Source organism: Lissotriton vulgaris, chromosome 6 (genome assembly GCF_964263255.1).
Source record: "Lissotriton vulgaris chromosome 6, aLisVul1.2, whole genome shotgun sequence".
NCBI lineage: Eukaryota > Metazoa > Chordata > Amphibia > Caudata > Salamandridae > Lissotriton > Lissotriton vulgaris.
This window is the reverse complement of record NC_141694.1, coordinates 694,143,524-694,161,313: the sequence shown is the minus strand read 5'-3', so window position 1 is coordinate 694,161,313 and position 17,790 is coordinate 694,143,524.

Below are 17,790 nucleotides of genomic sequence, written 5' to 3'. Positions count from 1 at the left end.
AGATGGCCACCAGAGACAAAAAAATACAAATGTAGCCTAAATATCAGCCAGATGTAGCGTTACTGTAGCCCAATGATAGTATGTACCAGAGTGTTCTAAAGAACAACTAGAGCGCTAACAGTCTTACTTATAAAGTGAGACTTTTAGTTAGGAATTAGCATTAAAAAAACCTTTTAAATTCACTGAAAAAACCATAGGTTTCACAACAGTTATAGTTAGGAATTAGCATTTAAAAAACCTATGAAATTCACTGAAAAAACCATAGGTTTCACACCAGTTATAGTTAAGAATTAGCATTTAAAAAACCTAATAAATTCACTGAAAAAACCATAGGTTTCACACCAGTTATAGTTACCTGGAAATTTTACTGACATAAAACCATTGAAATTCCCACGTTATAGTTAGTTGGACTCACTATAACTTGCGCGTGTAATGCACTGCTGATGACATCACATATTACATCACTCATGACATGGTCTGTGACATCACTCATGACATCACTGATGACACCATCCTTGTGACAGAGTGACTGACCTCCTTTCACTGTAAAGTAACCCTTGAAACACATATTCAAAAATAGAAACTAACATTTTCAAAAAAGTGGAGATAGCTATACCAGTTACAACAACCAATTCAGTAATTCCACCATCTATATGCACATCCTCTCATTCAGCAACAGTTCTATATAGTCACTCATACATATACTCACTCATCATATGTAGTGATACACATATACATCCTGTTACACACCAACAGTCATCCAAAAGTTACTCACACACATACTCACACATGCAAATAAACTATTGAACATCCATTTATTTGCATATACAGCTATACACACAGTAGTACATTACTTCTAAGGAAACTTACACATACTTACTCTCTTAAACAATCACTTATAGAAACACATACTTATTTAAACAGGAACTCTTCCAATCTCTCACTCTCACATATACTCACTTATATACATCAATACTCACATATACTAGATTAAAACATATGTAGTTACTCATAAAAACACTAGTGAGGCAGGCATTCACTCACTAACACACACATATTCACACTCATCCACCCATACAGTCCTGCACATACGCTGTCTTAAAAACACATACAAACAGTGAGTCAGTCACCAACCCATGCAGCCACTTATACACAAAGTGAACCACTGATACATATATTTAAAATATTTAAAAATTACTCGCTAATATATGTATTCACTAAGATACACTTTATAAGGCAGTTAACCAATCAATATTTTATTAAAAATAAACATCCATTTACACACTTATTTAAACATTTATACGTCCATCGACCTTTACAAATACATATATAAAACATATTTATGTTTCAGAAAGACACACATTCACTGGATGGTGCCATCAGTGATGTCATGAGTGATGTCACAGACCATGTCATGAGTGATGTAATATGTGATGTCATCAGCAGTGCATTACACGTGCAAGTTATAGTGAGTCCAACTAACTATAACATGGGAATTTCAATGGTTTTATGTCAGTAAAATTTCCAGGTAACTATAACTGGTGTGAAACCTATGGTTTTTTCAGTGAATATATATATATATATATATATATATATATATATATATATATATATATATATATATATATATATATATTCAATGAAAAAACCATTGGTTTTAGGCCATATATAGTTAGGGATTTGCATTTACAAAACCTTATTTTACTCGCATAAAACCATTGAAATTCCATATATAGTTATAAGCGCTAACTATATATCGCGCACCCGCAATCCACTGCTGATGATGTCACATATTACATCATTCATGACATGGTTAGTGACATCACTGATGACATCACTGATGACATCTCAAATGACATCACTGATGACATCACTGATTACAACATCCAGTGACTGTATGTTTCTGTAAAGTTAAAATATGTTTTACATATTGAAGAATGAGTGGATATATAAGTGTCTGGATGAAGGATTTACTAGGTGCATGACTGACTGACTGATTGAGTGAGTGATTAAATGTGTCTCACTGAGTGCATGGGTTAATGACTAAACTGTCTTAATTTGTGCATCATTATGTCTGTTGTTCTGTAAACTGTTCCATGTGTTGATAAGTAGCTATATGAGTAACTATATGGGTTATTGATTGGTTGCCCAAGTATTTGTATGGGATACTGAGTGTGTGTGTGGGTAGCTGGGAGGTGTGTGACTCTGTGCATAGATGTGTGAGCAGTTGATTCACTAGATGTATGGTTTCAAAAGTGCATGTGGAAACAGCTGTATGGGCGGTTGACTGTGTGCATGAGTGTATTGGTGAGTGAATGGATATCTCAGTGCTACATGTCAAAGTAAGTACATATGTAAAACACAGTACATGTGAGAGTTGACATATATAAATAACTGTGCATAAGAGCCAGTGAATGTGTGAGTGGCTGTATGGATCATTGTGAACTTGTATCAGGGATTGTATAAGAGAGTAAATATGTGTTAGTATATGTTTGAATAAGTAAAGTTTGTATAACTGTATATTTGAGGAAATGGAGGTGTGATTGATTCTTTGCATGACTGACTAGGTGTGTGAGTAACTCCATGGATGAGTGACAGTCTGTGAGTGTCTGTTTACACTGATTGTATCTAAGGTTATATTAGAGTCTGAAGAGGTTCATCGTATTATCACATGAATGATATCATCAGTGATGTTATCAGTCATGTCAAATGAGATGTTTTCAGTGATGTCATCAGTGATGTCATTTGAGATGTCATCAGTGATGTCATCAGTGATGTCACTAACCATGTCATGAATGATGTAATATGTGACATCATCAGCAGTGGATTGCGGGTGCGCGATATATAGTTAGCGCTTATAACTATATATGGAATTTCAATGGTTTTATGCGAGTAAAATAAGGTTTTGTAAATGCAAATCCCTAACTATATATGGCCTAAAACCAATGGTTTTTTCATTGAATTTTCAAGGTTTTGTAAATGCAAATTCCTAACTATATATCCACTATAACCTATGGTTTTTTCTGTGAATTTCATTGGTTTTTTAATAGCAAATATGAAAAGCTTAAAAATGTCAAGTACGTGATAAATAAAAACATTTTCGTATTTATGCACGCTGATGTGCTTTGAACGCTGCACCCCCCCCCTCCCCTCTTTTGTCTTAGTAGTACTCTCTCTTTGCAGATACTGAAGGGTAGTTAACGCAGGCCTTTACCCCCGTTGTAATCCGTCGTGGCTGCTTGTCTCTCCATTTGATTGATTGTTGTCCAAGCATTTACTGTTTTAGAATTGGTTCTCTTTGGATCATTCTCTATTTACAAACAAGCACAAAGTCGCAATACTCTGTTTAGTCTTTGCAGATAGTGAAAAATCGTGTAAAAAAAATAAAAGTAATCGAGCAAAATCAGTAGGCCACTAATTGGATCTCTTTTTGACCTCGCTAAAATAGAAATATTAGGAACAACCCTTCATGAGAAATACGAAAATAGTGAGATGAACTGAGCTCCACACCATGAGGGCTGCAAGACAGCTCGGCTCCATCACCCATCCCGCACAAAATAACGACAAACCCTATGCAAATATTAAAAATATAGACAACACACCAGCAAAGAAACAGGGTAAAACATTTTATTAAAAAACTATTTACATAACGTTGGTTTATAAGATGATGTCAGTAGTGGACCGATGTGTGAATAGATCGAAAGCAGCACAAGGCTCCAAGATCTGGATGGCAAGCTCCTGGATGTTGGGTGCCATAGTTTAGAGTTCTGAATTTGAGCCTTTTTCAATGTCTGTGCTTTGTTGAATCAAATTTGCGGCTTGACACAAAGCTGACTCAAGCGTTGCTACTGATGCTATGCAGACCAAAACTGGTTTTCAGTTTGTACATTTTTCTAGATTTTTAATCCAAGTTTGGTTGACTTTGTAGAACGATGGCTTCAAATTTTCAACATACGGTGTGGTGGCGCTGACTGGGAGGGGGCGCTTCGCTCCTGCCCCCTCCCCAAGTAAGATTTTCATACGTGAAAGTACGTTAATGGTTTTGGTCCCTGAGATGCTTCGATGTCACTGCCATTCTCAAATAGCATAAGTTCTGGATGTTGGGTGCCATAGTTAAGAGTTCTGAGCAGCGCTTGTAACACTGTCTGAAGCTTTTTTCCACCTACTGCAGCTTCACTATTCTCAAAGTAAGTGAGTGTTGTTTGTGGACCTGACTGCATTAGAAAACAATGTGATATGTTACCTTCCTAAACAGCTTGACGGAGGCCCCTGAGGGGCGGTGTGATGGCCATGGACTCGGAGAAGACGCTTGGCTCCGACACCCTCCCCAAGTCTTATAGCACTGGTGTAGCCTGAGATCGCCCCCGACATAAGCGGCTGGCTCCCGGGATCCGGCGGAACTTTTTGCCTTTTGATGACTCTTCAATTCTGAACCTTGTCCCATCTAGCTGAGTTGCGCCCACTCTTGCGGCTACAGCGTCTTGCCCACCATCCAGCTGAATTGCGCCCACTCTTGCGGTGCAGCGATAGGCGGCTGCCACAGGACTCTCAAAATGGCGGCCGGCTCTTCGGTTTTGGGCCTGGTCCACTAAAATGGCCCTGGGACACCTTTGAACTCGGACGCTTCCCTGATAGGGCTTGGGTCCCATTCTCGAAAAGCGTCCCCTCAGCCGTGAAGATTCTACAAAAGTCTTGGGGGCCTCCGACTCCCGCAGGCTTCTGGTGGGGAGCGGCTGCCATGATTGCTCGTGGAATTGCCACGACGGAGCTACGAGATGGTAGTGGTCTCATGCTGACGCCAGCTTTAGTCTGAAACATCCAGAAACACTGTAGACTACCAATTCGATCAGTTCCGGTAGCGCCCCAACATGACCCGGAAGAGAAGAACTTGCCCTCCCCTCTTTGACTGATGGTTCTTGTTGCCTGTCCCCTCTGTTGTCATTTAACAGAACTTTTTGGACTGCTGAAAGGAGTTGTGTTCCGAACGCTGGTTGGTGGAGACATTTTGACTATATTCTTGACCTACGTTGTCGCGTAATGCGTTATATGACACGCCGCGTTACCGCACCCGGAAGTCATCCGAGGCGCGGCGCGCAGCGCGTAACGTAAGCATAACAGGACATGTGACTTGTTAATAAAACTTTTCATTGATTCATTTTACTTTTGTTAATTTAATGATGAAAAGCTTGGTCATATGACCTAAAAATTACGCTTTTTATTGTTTTCGAACAATATTTTTTTTTCAAACATATGTTATAATATTCCAGGCTAATGTACTTTCCCGGAAAATTTACAACTGTCTTGTAAGTAAAATATATTCCTTTTTCGAGAAAAAGGGCGTTTCTTCCTTCCATGACGGAGCCGTTGAGTAAAAGAGATTCGGCCTGCTATCTTAGTCGCCGATACGCCTGATTATCAGATTCTTATCGATCACTTTATATTGCAGACATGAAAAACACAACTGCTATTAAGCATTTATCTTTACTGCGTTCCTACATATTATACCTTTTATCCGTCATGTAATTGGACTGCTTTATTTCACTTGCCTTTACTGATTCGAAAACAGTGACTAAAAGTAAAAACTTTACCAATGTAAATACTACTACCGTGTTTTGTTTTAAAAACCTTTATTGTGAAAATGTCAGTATACAAATACGGGCCTATAACCACGTGGGCCGGCCACGGAGCAAACTGAAATCGTATATGATGAGGAGACATTTACACTGTAGAAGAACGTAACGAGCGGGCCATTAGGTTGCAAGAACAAAGGTGTCTAACAGTTGCGGAATCGGTGGACGTACATTTTGTAATTAAAATACGACACGGCCACTTACAATAACATTTTCTAGATATACATTTGCGGGCAAGGAGTTACGAGTCCCATTTATACCGGCGCCATTTTGGGCGAGGCCGGGCAGGTCCAAGATATAGTCAAAATGTCTCCACCAACCATCGGCCAGACCAGAACCCCTTTCGTCCCTTTATGCTACAAGATGGTGTCTTCCATTCAGAAAATATTGTTGGCAGCATTTTGAAAGGAAACAGAAACAGCCGTTCTCCTAGTGAGTTTCACATTGTTACATTTAGGAAGAATGTTGAAGAGTAGTATGTGGAAAATCTGAAGCCATTTTTCTACAAACTCTCAATCAGACTTGGATGGAAAAAAAAAACCTGAAGAATGTACAAACTGAAAACCAATTTTTGTCTGTATAGCATCAACAGTAACGCTTGAGTCAGCTTTGTGTCAAGCCGCCATTTTCATTCAATCAATAGCGTCCCGCTGCACACATTCAGGGACCTGGTCGTGTCTTCAGATGAAACGGATTGTAGGAAAAGAAGCAGAAAGGAAAAGGAAAAAAGTTCCGCCGGACCTCGGGAGCCGGCCGCCTATGTCATGTGCCACCTGTGGCCACACCAGGGCAATAGTGAAGCTGCAGCAGGTGCAAATAAGCTTCAGACAGTCTTACAAGCACTGCTCAGAATTCTCAACTGAGGCACTCAACATCCAGGACTTGCCATTCGGATCTTGGCGCCTTGTGCTGGTTCCGACCTATTCACACATCAGTCCACTACTGACATCACCTCATAAGCCAACGGGGCACCCCACGCCGACTTTCGGCGCAGCATTGTAGGATGGCCACACCAGTGCGGCAACTTGCTGGACACAACATCGGGGCCATCCAGATCTCGGCGCGTTCGACTCACTGTACCGCAAGAGTGACCGCAACTCAGCTGGACACGCCATCTTTCGGCGCAGCATTGTAGGATGGCCACACCAGTGCGGCAATTTGCTGGACACCACCTCGGTGCCATCCGGATCTCGGCGCGTTCGAGTCACTGTACCGCAACAGTGACCGCAACTCAGCTGGACACGCCGTCTTTCGGCGCAGCATTGTAGGATGGCCACACCAGTGCGGCAATTTGCTGGACACCACCTCGGTGCCATCCGAATCTCGGCGCGTTCGAGTCACTGTACCGCAACAGTGACCGCAACTCAGCTGGACACGCCGTCTTTCGGCGCAGCATTGTAGGATGGCCACACCAGTGCGGCAATTTGCTGGACACCACCTCGGTGCCATCCGAATCTCGGCGCGTTGTGCTGCCTTCGGCCTATTCGCACATCGGTCCGCTACTGACGCCGCCTCACGTGCCAACGGATTTTCTACGCTTTTTGTAGCCCTATGCCGCATAACAGGTCATGTGACTTGTTTATAAAACTTTTCATTGGTTCATTTTACTTTTGGTTTCCTAAAGATGGAAGGCTTGGTCATATGACCTAAAAATAACACTTTTCATTGGTTTAGAATTTTTTTTTTCCCCAAACGATGAAAGCCCCACCTTGTTTCTGGATCATTCACACTGAAGCTGGCGTCAGCATGAGAGCACCACCATCTCGTGGCTCCGTCGTGGTCATTCCGCGAGCAATCATGGCAGCCGCTCCCCACCGGAAGCCTGCGGGAGTCGGGGGCCCCCAAGACTTTTGTAGAATCTTCACGGCTGAGGGGACGCTTTTCGAGAATGGAGCCCAAGCCCTAGCAGGCAAGCGTCCGAGTTCCAAGGTGTCCCAGGGCCATTTCAGTGGACCAGGCCCAAAACCGAGGAGCCGTCCGCCATTTTAAGAGCCATGTGGCAGCCGCCTATCGCTGCACTGCAAGAGTGGGAGCAACTCAACAACATGGTGAGCGAGACGCTGTAGCCGCAAGAGCGGGCGCAACTCAGCTAGATGGCCGCCACCTGGGGAGGCCCGTTCACGCCGCCTCCCCCACCCCCGGGCCGCCGCACGCCAATTTTCGGAGCAGCATTGTAGGATACCAAAACCAGTGCGGCAGTTTACTGGACATCACCTGGGTGCCTGTCGTACATGTTGTGTCAGCCATGTGACACTGGACACAGTCCCATCAACATCTCAACGCGTTCTGCTGCTTTGGGACTATTCGCACAACAGACCGCTACTGACGAGGCCTCCCCCCGCACCACCCGGGACGCCCCACGCTGTTTTTCTGTGCTGCATTGTAGGATCCCAAAACCAGTGCGGCACCCAGGCGACATCACCTGGGTGCCGTCCAGAACTCTGCACGTTGTGCTGCCTTGGGACTATTCGCACAAAAGACAGCTTCTAACCATTGTTGCTTTTTGTGTTGAAAAATGTTTAAATGTTTTTAGTTTTTGTTCCGTTCGTTATAGTTAATAGTTAATAAAGTTTTATAATCTTACTTTGTTGGAGTGTTATCTATTTTTTTTAAAACGGGTGAATGGGGCCTTGAATCGGGTTATTGTCATGTGTGGGCTTTGGAAGTGTGCTGCTGCAGGATCGGACATTTCAAACTCAAATGCACGTTCTTTTTCTTACCTTTCCGAAGCATGGAGCGCAATAGCAGGCAGAGAAAGGGTGATGCACGTGTTGAACACTACCTGACCTGGCAAGTTGCTGGCAGTGCCCCCCCGCCCGCTCCTAAAAGAGGGCACACACACACCGCCGCCCCGAGTACTTCACAAATCTTTAAAAGACCATGCGCTTGTTCATGAGGCTTAAATGGTTTATCACCTCTTCTAGAACCCCTGCATCGACCCTCTGACGTTTCCTGGAAAAATTACCATGTAACACAATACCAAGCCCTGTCAGCTGAAACCCCCAAGGAATCGTGGGGCATATTATCAAGGGGGTTTATCTCCGCTTTTTTGGCTTTAAAAGCCATGAAACCGGAGATAAAATTATCTCCCTATTACCAAGCTGTCGCTAACACCAGTTAGTGACAGCTAAAAGGAGATAGCGACCATCTTGGGCCCCGCTTTGCATGTCAGTGATACTTATCACTAATGACATGCAAAGTGGCGTACCAAGATGTTAGCGACTGGAAACAGTCCCTAACATCGCTATCTTCTATTACCAACTTTTGGAGATATTCGCGCTAAGCGCGAATATCTCCAAAATCTAACACCTGCCCTGAGCAGTTCTTAGCCATGTTATCCAATGGGAGGTGGATAACATGGCTAAGAGCATTTGCTCGATAATACATGAATATCGCTGACTTTTCTGCGATAATAGCAAGGTTTATCTGCGATAAAAATCGCCGATGTGCGGCGATAATTTTTGTCTCTAAACAAGTTAGAGACAAAAATTATCGCTAGTTGTTCGTAATATGCCCCCAGGTTTTTGCTTGCAGAAATCGGGAGGCGGGAGACTAGCACTGAAATCAGTAGTCACACGCCTGAATCAGGAGGGTTGGCATGTCTGAATTCTCTACAGCTGGGGCCATAAACTACATCCGCAGGGGTAGGTGATAGCCTGGGACCAGCCTGGCATCTAAAATGGCTGCCGTGCACGACAAAATTGTGGCATTGGAAAAAAGGCAAGATGGCGCAGCCGCTGGAAGAGATGTATCAACATATATGAGCCTCCTCAGCCACCCTCAGGAAACATAGGGGATTAGGATACGTCTCCCGCACCCCCTTATACCTAGTAATTTAATTAACGAAGCACAAAATGGCGAATTCCCGTTTCGCTACCAGTTTGCGGCCCAGTTCGCGGCCCGTGAATCGCTTCTACCGTGAAAAATCATTTTTTTTTCTTTTCCCCACGGGACCCTTTAATAACCCCAACAACATTCCTAGGGGGTCAAGAGGGGGATACCTTGCCCCCTTTCATTAAATTCCCCCTTAGTTTTTCACCTCTTCTTCTCTCTCGATCCTACCGAGAGACAAGATGGCGGCCGCTCCGGACTGTCACGCAGCAAAATAAAAAAAAACTCACGCACAGCCGCTGGAAGAGATGTATCAACATATATCAGCCTCCTCAGCCACCCTCAGGAAACATAGGGGATTAGGATACATCTCCCGCACCCCCTTATACCTAGTAATTTAATTAACGAAGCACAAAATGGCGAATTCCCGTTTCGCTACCAGTTTGCGGCCCAGTTTGCGGCCCGTGAAGCACTTCTACCGTGAAAACTCATTTTTTTTTCCTTTTCCCCACGGGACTCTTTAATAACCCCAACAACATTCCTAGGGGGTCAAGAGGGGGATACCTTGCCCCCTTTCATTAAATTCCCCTTTCGTTTTTCACCTCTTCTTCTCTCTCGATCCTACCGAGAGACAAGATGGCGGCCGCTCCGGACTGTTTAGAATGTTGACAGACACCGGAGAGCCAATCAGCTTTCTGCGCGCAAAGTTCCGAAACGCGAAAAGTAAGCGGACCGGATCGCTGCCCGGAGCGCTGTTACAGATATATATCTTGATTTAAACGTTAATTTCTCAAAATCCACTGAAGCACATATATTGAGACCTAGCAAAGGCACATCGGGCTACCAGTCCCTACAATTTTGCCAAGTTTCGTGCAAATCCATTCAGCCGTTCGAGCTAAAAGTGAGGCCAACCGCCCTATGGAAAACTCAATGTAAAAAACGCGTTTTGGGACCCCCCTTTTTTCTCAGCCCCCCCTTGACGAAACCCCACCAAATTTTCAGGGGCTGCTCAGAAACAAAATGTGCCATTTTCCTGAAAATTTCAGCCGATTCCGTCCACAAACGCCAAAGTTATTAGACATAGAATTTTCAGAAATCCCATAGGGAATTAATCCTAACTATATATACCTACTGGCGATAGCCAGTAGGTAATATATATATATATATATATATATATATATATATATATATATATATATATATATATATATATATATATATAAAAAACACCTCCTCTCAGAAGAAAGAAGCAGGAGCCTCAGTGGGGATGAGAAGCGGCAGCACCTTTATTTCAAACAAGTGGCGTATGCATTTCGGCCGGTGTGGCCTCGTCAGCGCCTGCGGTAGTAAAAAAACTACACGCGCAAGTTATAGTGAGTCCAACTAACTATAACGTGGGAATTTCAATGGTTTTATGTCAGTAACATTTCCAGGTAACTATAACTGGTGTGAAACCTATGGTTTTTTCAGTGAATATATATATATATATATATATATATATATATATATATATATATATATAAGTTAGGGCCTCATTTATATTCAAAAAGTGTTTTTTCTTTTCCCAATAACTTTGGCGCCAGTTGACGAATCTTCGCGAAATGTTCAAGACTAGTGGCCTGCTCTGGTCAACTCCTGTCTTGAAAGTTTTAGGGTGATACAACTGGCAGGGGCTGAGAAAAAAGGGGGGTCACAAAACACTTTTTACCCATGTTAATTTCCATCGGAAAATTTAGACAAAGCTGCAGCCCAAACTGCTGAACGGAATTACACCAAATTTGGCAGAAGGGTAGGTCTTGGTTCAGGAAGAGCCCTTTCATTAAATGGTGTAAATCTGTTCAGTAGTTCCTGGGAAATTAGAAAAAGAAAAAAATATCAATATTTGTGGGCACAGTGGGTTTGCGAACCCTCCTGAGCACGTGCTTCACTCTGATTGGCTGCCAATACTCCAAACCAGGAAGTGTTGGCAGCCATTGTGTGACTCTGTAGAACCTAGTCACAAGAAAACAGGGAAAAGGAGGTTGGAAAACATGTCAAGGGGGCAGGGTAGAAAGACCCTGACCCTCTAGGCCTGCTTGAGCGGTCCCACAAGGACCCCCAGGGCTCTGGGTGCGCAAATCCTGCTGATTTTTTTTTTTTAATGAAGCACGGGCTCCTGTGCTTCATTTAAAGGAGCCCCCACAGCCCCGGGGACTGCCACCTCCCTGGGGCTATGATAATTCTGTGCTTGGGCACAGTCCCCCCACCGCCCCAGGGAACAACACCTCCCCGGGGCTTCTTGTGGCGTGGTGCAGTGCAGAGATTTGTACATGAGTTCTATCCCTCACGAGCAGCGGCAGCTGCTGCTCTGCCCCGTCCTAAGACCGTGGGAATGCAACAAGCACTGGTGCTTGCAGGGAGACTGAAAATACTCAGCTCGGTGCCCAGAACCCCTACGGCGAGAAGAAAGAGACCAGCGCTGCACCAGAGCAGGCAGCCACCAGAGGTGGAGTACTGGGGTGAAAGAGGAGGCGCAGGACACGCCAGGTGTCTCTGTGGACCGCCCTCTCTCTCTCACGCTGCCTCCGTCTCTCACTGTATAACATCCTATAATCTGATGAAACAGCACCAAGAGGACATGCTATTATGTGATTCTTTCTAAGATTGTTTCAGTCTCTCCCTGCCTCTGTCAGAGCGCCCTCAAGGCACTATAAACTCCAGCAACCAGATAAAAAAGACGGAGTGAGTCTATTGTCGGATTATCTCGAAGGCTACCTCAGTTTCTACCGGCCTCTAATTTTCTCCCTACTTCTAACTCACGCTGCACCTTCAATTCTGTTTCTCTAAATCTTTTCTCAGTACTTATTTACTCTCTTGCTCTCTCGCTCCTGCCTCCCTGCTCTGTTTTTCTCTCACCACCCCCTCATATCACCTGTCTCTGGCTCCTTCAACTCAGTCCCTTGATGCCTCTCCGTACGTGACTGTCTCTCATTGTTTTGCTCCGCTCAGCTCTGTATCTCGCTCCTCCAACTATTTTTCTTAATGCCTTTGTCTGTTGCCTCATTCTGTCTTTTTAATCCTGTCTCTCACCTCCTTCGACTGCCCACTTTCCTTATCTGCGCCCAGGCGTGTCAATATCACATAATGCAATTATCGGAAACTACACAATTGGTTTTGTTGACATGCACTTATAAGAAGTGACTCAGAAGCAGAATTAATCTTCTTCTTTTCTATAATCTTTTATTTTCATTTTAGATCTCCTAAATTTGTTGTCAGGCATGGTTTTTAGAAAACATATGAAATGGGAGTACTGTAATGGAGAAGCACACGTCACCTGCTCGCCTGATTCCATAGCTTATACTCAGCGAATATATAAAATAAATACAGGCCACAAAATATAAGGTGATCTGAAAAGTATAGACATTTTCATTAGTAGAACAGAAAATGAAGTGTAGGTAACTACGATCGTAAGATTAAGGAAAATGATGCTCTAACTACAGAGTCGCGATTGCTTGTTCTGTTATGATTTACTCTGTGTATTCACAAATGTAAGCAATATATTTTCATGTAATAATGTCCATATTATTAAACAAATATGTGCATTATTTATATGTAGCCATTTAAAAGCTCAAATGCACAGGTTGCATGCCACAGAAACTGAAAATAATTTGCTACCTGAAAGAAGACAGCAGGAGCTCTCTTCTGAAGCGGTTTACCCGGGGGTTACCTTTAGCAGCCCCTATCAGTGTGCATTAAACATTTTACTCGCATTTCTGAACAGGTTTCGATTGCGCAGATAGTGCAGGCCTCTGACATTCTGGCGCAAGAGGGAAAGTCAGCGCTAAGAGGTCATAGCTCAACAGCACCAGGGTGGAACACGGTGCTGTTATTTTGAATGTTAAATAGCTTGTAGAGCGCACTGCTACCTCAGCAAAGGGGCGTCCCGGCGCTAATCACAGTCAAATGGAGAGACCACGAGAAAGGGCAAGGGGACCTAAGGTGACGGGAAAAGATAAGTCTTTATTGCCTTACCCAACGCCAAGTAGTTTTTCAAACTGCGAACAAGCAAAGGGAGAGAATTCCATAATTTGGCTGCACGAACTCTCCTCACCCTCGGAACCACTGCCAAATGTTAACAAAACAATTATGAATTAGTTGCTGGGTTAATTTTGCGCAACACCACTTACTCCTATCTTTCCTCAAATCAGTGGCTCAAGGGAACAGGGGAAAAACGGCCACTAGCGTCCCCAGGATTTCTCTGTAAAAACAGAGGATACAAGAAAAATGGGTATTGTCCCCGAGCACAATTTCACAGATAGCAGTATTTCATAAAGAAAATAGAAGAAAAACCAAATCAAAATCTTTGCTTTCAAGGTTCTTTAGCAGTCTTTTTTATTTTCTTTTTCTTTTTTCTCTTCAAGTGGTTAGAAGTTCATCATTCCATATTTCATAATTCATACAGTACACAACGAGTGTAGCCAAAAGACAATGCCAACACGTGTTTCGTCACGGGAACAATCACCCAATGACTTCTTCAGGGCTACAAAAAAATAAAATAAAGAATATATATAAACAGAGCGTTATATTTTTAACAATTCTAACCGACACCTATAATGATTGGTGAAGACACATGTTTTCACCATATCTTTAAGTCAACCAGAGGTCCCAGACAAGAAAAAAAAGCGGTTCAAAGAGGGTAGTGTTCACTAAGAATACCAACCACCAAAGTGCAAGAAGAAAATAATAAGTCAAAGTAAGTTTCACTAGTGTCCGAAAAGAACCTAATTCTAAGCTATGCCATTACGAGGACCTTATTCATGAGAAACACACTCACCGAATGTTGTTCTGCAGTACGGAGTTGCCGGGAGGGAATGTAGGCTGAGAGCAAGGTAGCTAAAATGGCAGGCAAAGATTAATTCAAGATTTTAAAAGCGAGGCACAGGGAACTTGAACTCCACACATCTGGCCACTGGCAACTGATGTAGTTGGCGGATGGCAGCTGAGGTGGGGCAGGTTCGCGGGAGGCCAAAAAGAGTTCTGGCCACCGCATTCTGGACCCTCTGTAGTCTTGAGATTTCTGACTTGTTGGTCCCCAAGCAGAATGAATGATAATCTGCTGAGTGGACGTGTCAAAGTATCCTAACAATGGTGTAAGCCCCCGCAAAATACCGATACAGGTCCCTGCCACATCCTTGGTTTGGCCTGAAAGCTGAGAGCCGAATCTACCCAGACACCCAGATTCTTTACCAACTGCTTAGGGGTGGGGGCAACATCCAGGGTTGTGGGCCACCAGTGCTCATTCCATAGTTTTTTATCCGCCCGCCCAACAGAATTTCAGTCTTGCTTGTGTTAAGCTGCAGATAGTTGGCGGACATCCATTCTGCAATAGCTGAGAGATCGCTCTGAAATGTGGAGGCATCCTGTGCTGAGTTACCCGAGAGTGCCACCACCAACTGTGTGTCGTCGGCATACAATACTATTGTCAGGCCTCTGCTCCTAGCCACCGTTGCAAGAGGTTGAATGTACAGGTTAAACAGCGTAGGACTCAGTGCTGAGCCCTGTGGCACCCCTTGATGAATGATATGAATCTGTGAGCAGAAAGTGGAGGCCGTCACCTGGAAGGGCCTCTCAGAAAGGAATGAGGTGAATCAATCAAAGGCAAGACCCACGACCCCCACTTCCTTGAGCCGTTACAACAGGACTTGGTGGGAGACCATGTCAAATGCGGCACTGAGGTCTACTAAAATCAGTGCCGACATACGTCCCTCATTGAGTGCAGCCCTCAGATGTTCGGTCACTGCTAGGAGGGCAGACTCAGTGTTGTGGCCCAGACAGAAGCCATTTGAGACTGGTCTAAGATGTTTGTATCTTCCAGAACGCCTGTCAGAATGGAATTGACATGGTTCTCAGCAATCCTAGATACCCAAGGCAAGAGGGATAAGGGACGGAAGTTCTCCGGTTTAGTTGCGCCCAAGGAAGGCTTTTAGGAGGATCATCCATACTTGTTTCCATGTCTTAGGGATCACGACCTTGGATAGGTACATATTAATCAACAATACAAAAAATTTGCTGTAGCTGTGTCTAATCGTCCTATGGAAAATAACATGGGGAAAACATGTTTTGGGACCCCCCTTTTTTCTCAGCCCCCCCGTGACGAATCCCCCAAAACTTTCAGAGAAGGAGCGGGGCATCTTCTTTGAGAAATTCGCGAAGATTCATCATCCGGCGGCAAAGTTATTCCCAATAGAATATTGCTGATTTCCTATGGAAACTAGGTCCTAACTGTAACTATCTACTGGTGACCGCCAGCTGGTAATAAATATATAAATATATATATATATATATATATATATATATATATATATATATATATATATACAGCAGTGCGCATTGAAGCGCTATATTGCCCCGCTTTCTGGACTGCTTTAAAATGCATGCTGGGATGCCGAGTCCAGTAAACAACGGACAACAGCTGCAAGCAATTAAGGCGGAGCTTGCTACACACCCACCATTTGGAGCACCATGTGATATCCAATTCCAATTTAATTCCAATGTATTTATTTATTTTGTTTTGGAACTCCTACGGAGGTCCACAAAAAGACCCCAACAATTTAAAACGACAAACATTGCATACAATACAAAATTCCTTCCTTATACATTGCTATAAAATTATATCAGACATACTGAAAAATGTGCAAATAATGCTATAATACGTAAAACAATCACATAGCCAACCAATAAAAATTCTTATATCAAGCATACTAAGAAATGTGCAAATGATGCTATAAATACATGAAACAATTAAATAGCCAACCAATTGGTATTAAATCAAAACCAGAGTACTACTGTTAGACAAAATTCTAATAAATAAGCAAAAATGTTCTAAAAAATTGGCATATCTTAAAACAAACCATTTCATTTGGAGAGGACAAGACCAAAGAACGTGCATCCTGAGCGGAGTGAATATTAAATCTGATAAATACTGGTTTTAAAAACACTCGCCTGGCACTTGCAGCTTTGAACATACAAATAGGACATGATTTAGATCTTAGTTTTGCAACTGTCACAATTCACAAATTCTCTTCTCTCTAGGTGTTTTATCCCAGATGCCAGTATTGTCTCTTAAAGGCAGCAAATTGAATCTCAGTAGGAGTATCAGCCCATGAGGGATATTCCAAGTTAAATAAGGCTGCGGTTTGTTCCCCAAAGCGCTCCCACTGACCGCCACGTTAATGGCCCTGGATTCACTTAAAGCAGCATCTCTCGCCAAACTGATAGGGGATCTGAATTTCTTTAAGAACTGTTTCAAACTAAATTCAGGCATTGGAGAAGCAGAAGTTAAACTAAGACCGAAACTAATATTTACACATAAAAAAGACCTACAAATCGTGGCTTGTTCTTTTAGAGTGCCAAAGAATTCTGCTCTCAGGGCTGCCCTAAGAGTACCCTATTCTCCCAAGAAGAGAGAGTTACACCACTTAAGAATGCTGCCTGGGCTAAAATGAAGGACGAGCCTAATCCAAATTCAAGGCGCAGAACATGTGGGACAGCCAGAGAATTTAAGTTGCAAATTTGGCGCATAATTCGTCCTTCTGCCTTATCAAACGAAAGCCAATGATTCATGTCCAATACCTCGGCTGCATATATTAACGAGGGTGGGATTTTGACCTTGAAAACAGATAAGTCATGGCTAAAATAGCGTCTCCCGCAAGTTTTATAGAATCTGTTTAATGCACATGCCTAGGAGACAGCTTTACTAACACAGTGTTTAGTATGCTCCAAGTTTCGACCTGTTTTGGAAAAAACTTTCCCTAAATATACATACGAGTCAACCAGTTCCAGTTTTTAAAAACAAAGCATCCATCTTAAACATCTCTTTATTCTGAGCCCCTTCTTACGGAAAACCAAAATCTTGCTTTTTGCAATATTCATTTTTAAAAAGTGAACCTCTGCATATTTGTTTAAAACGTCCAGACGGCGTTGCAGGCCAATAGGTGTTAAATCAAATATTGCAACATCGTCTGCGTACAATAAAGCCCCAATGGACTTTCAACCAATTTTGGGGGCATCCTCTCTCACCAAGTTCAGAGCGCCAGGGAGATCAGCGATATACAAAGAAAATAAAAGTTGAGCTAATAGACAACCCTGCTTAAGCCCATTATGCGTTCTAATTTTACATGTTAACCCCAGCAAACCTCCCATCAGAACCTGGCACCAGGTGTAAGTATGCAATTCCATATTCAGACCCAGGAGATCATTTGGAATGCTGAGGGAGACAAGTTTTCGTCACAGGGTCTGGCGGTCCACCTTGTCAAACGCCGTGGAGGAATCAATAAAGGCTGTATAAACT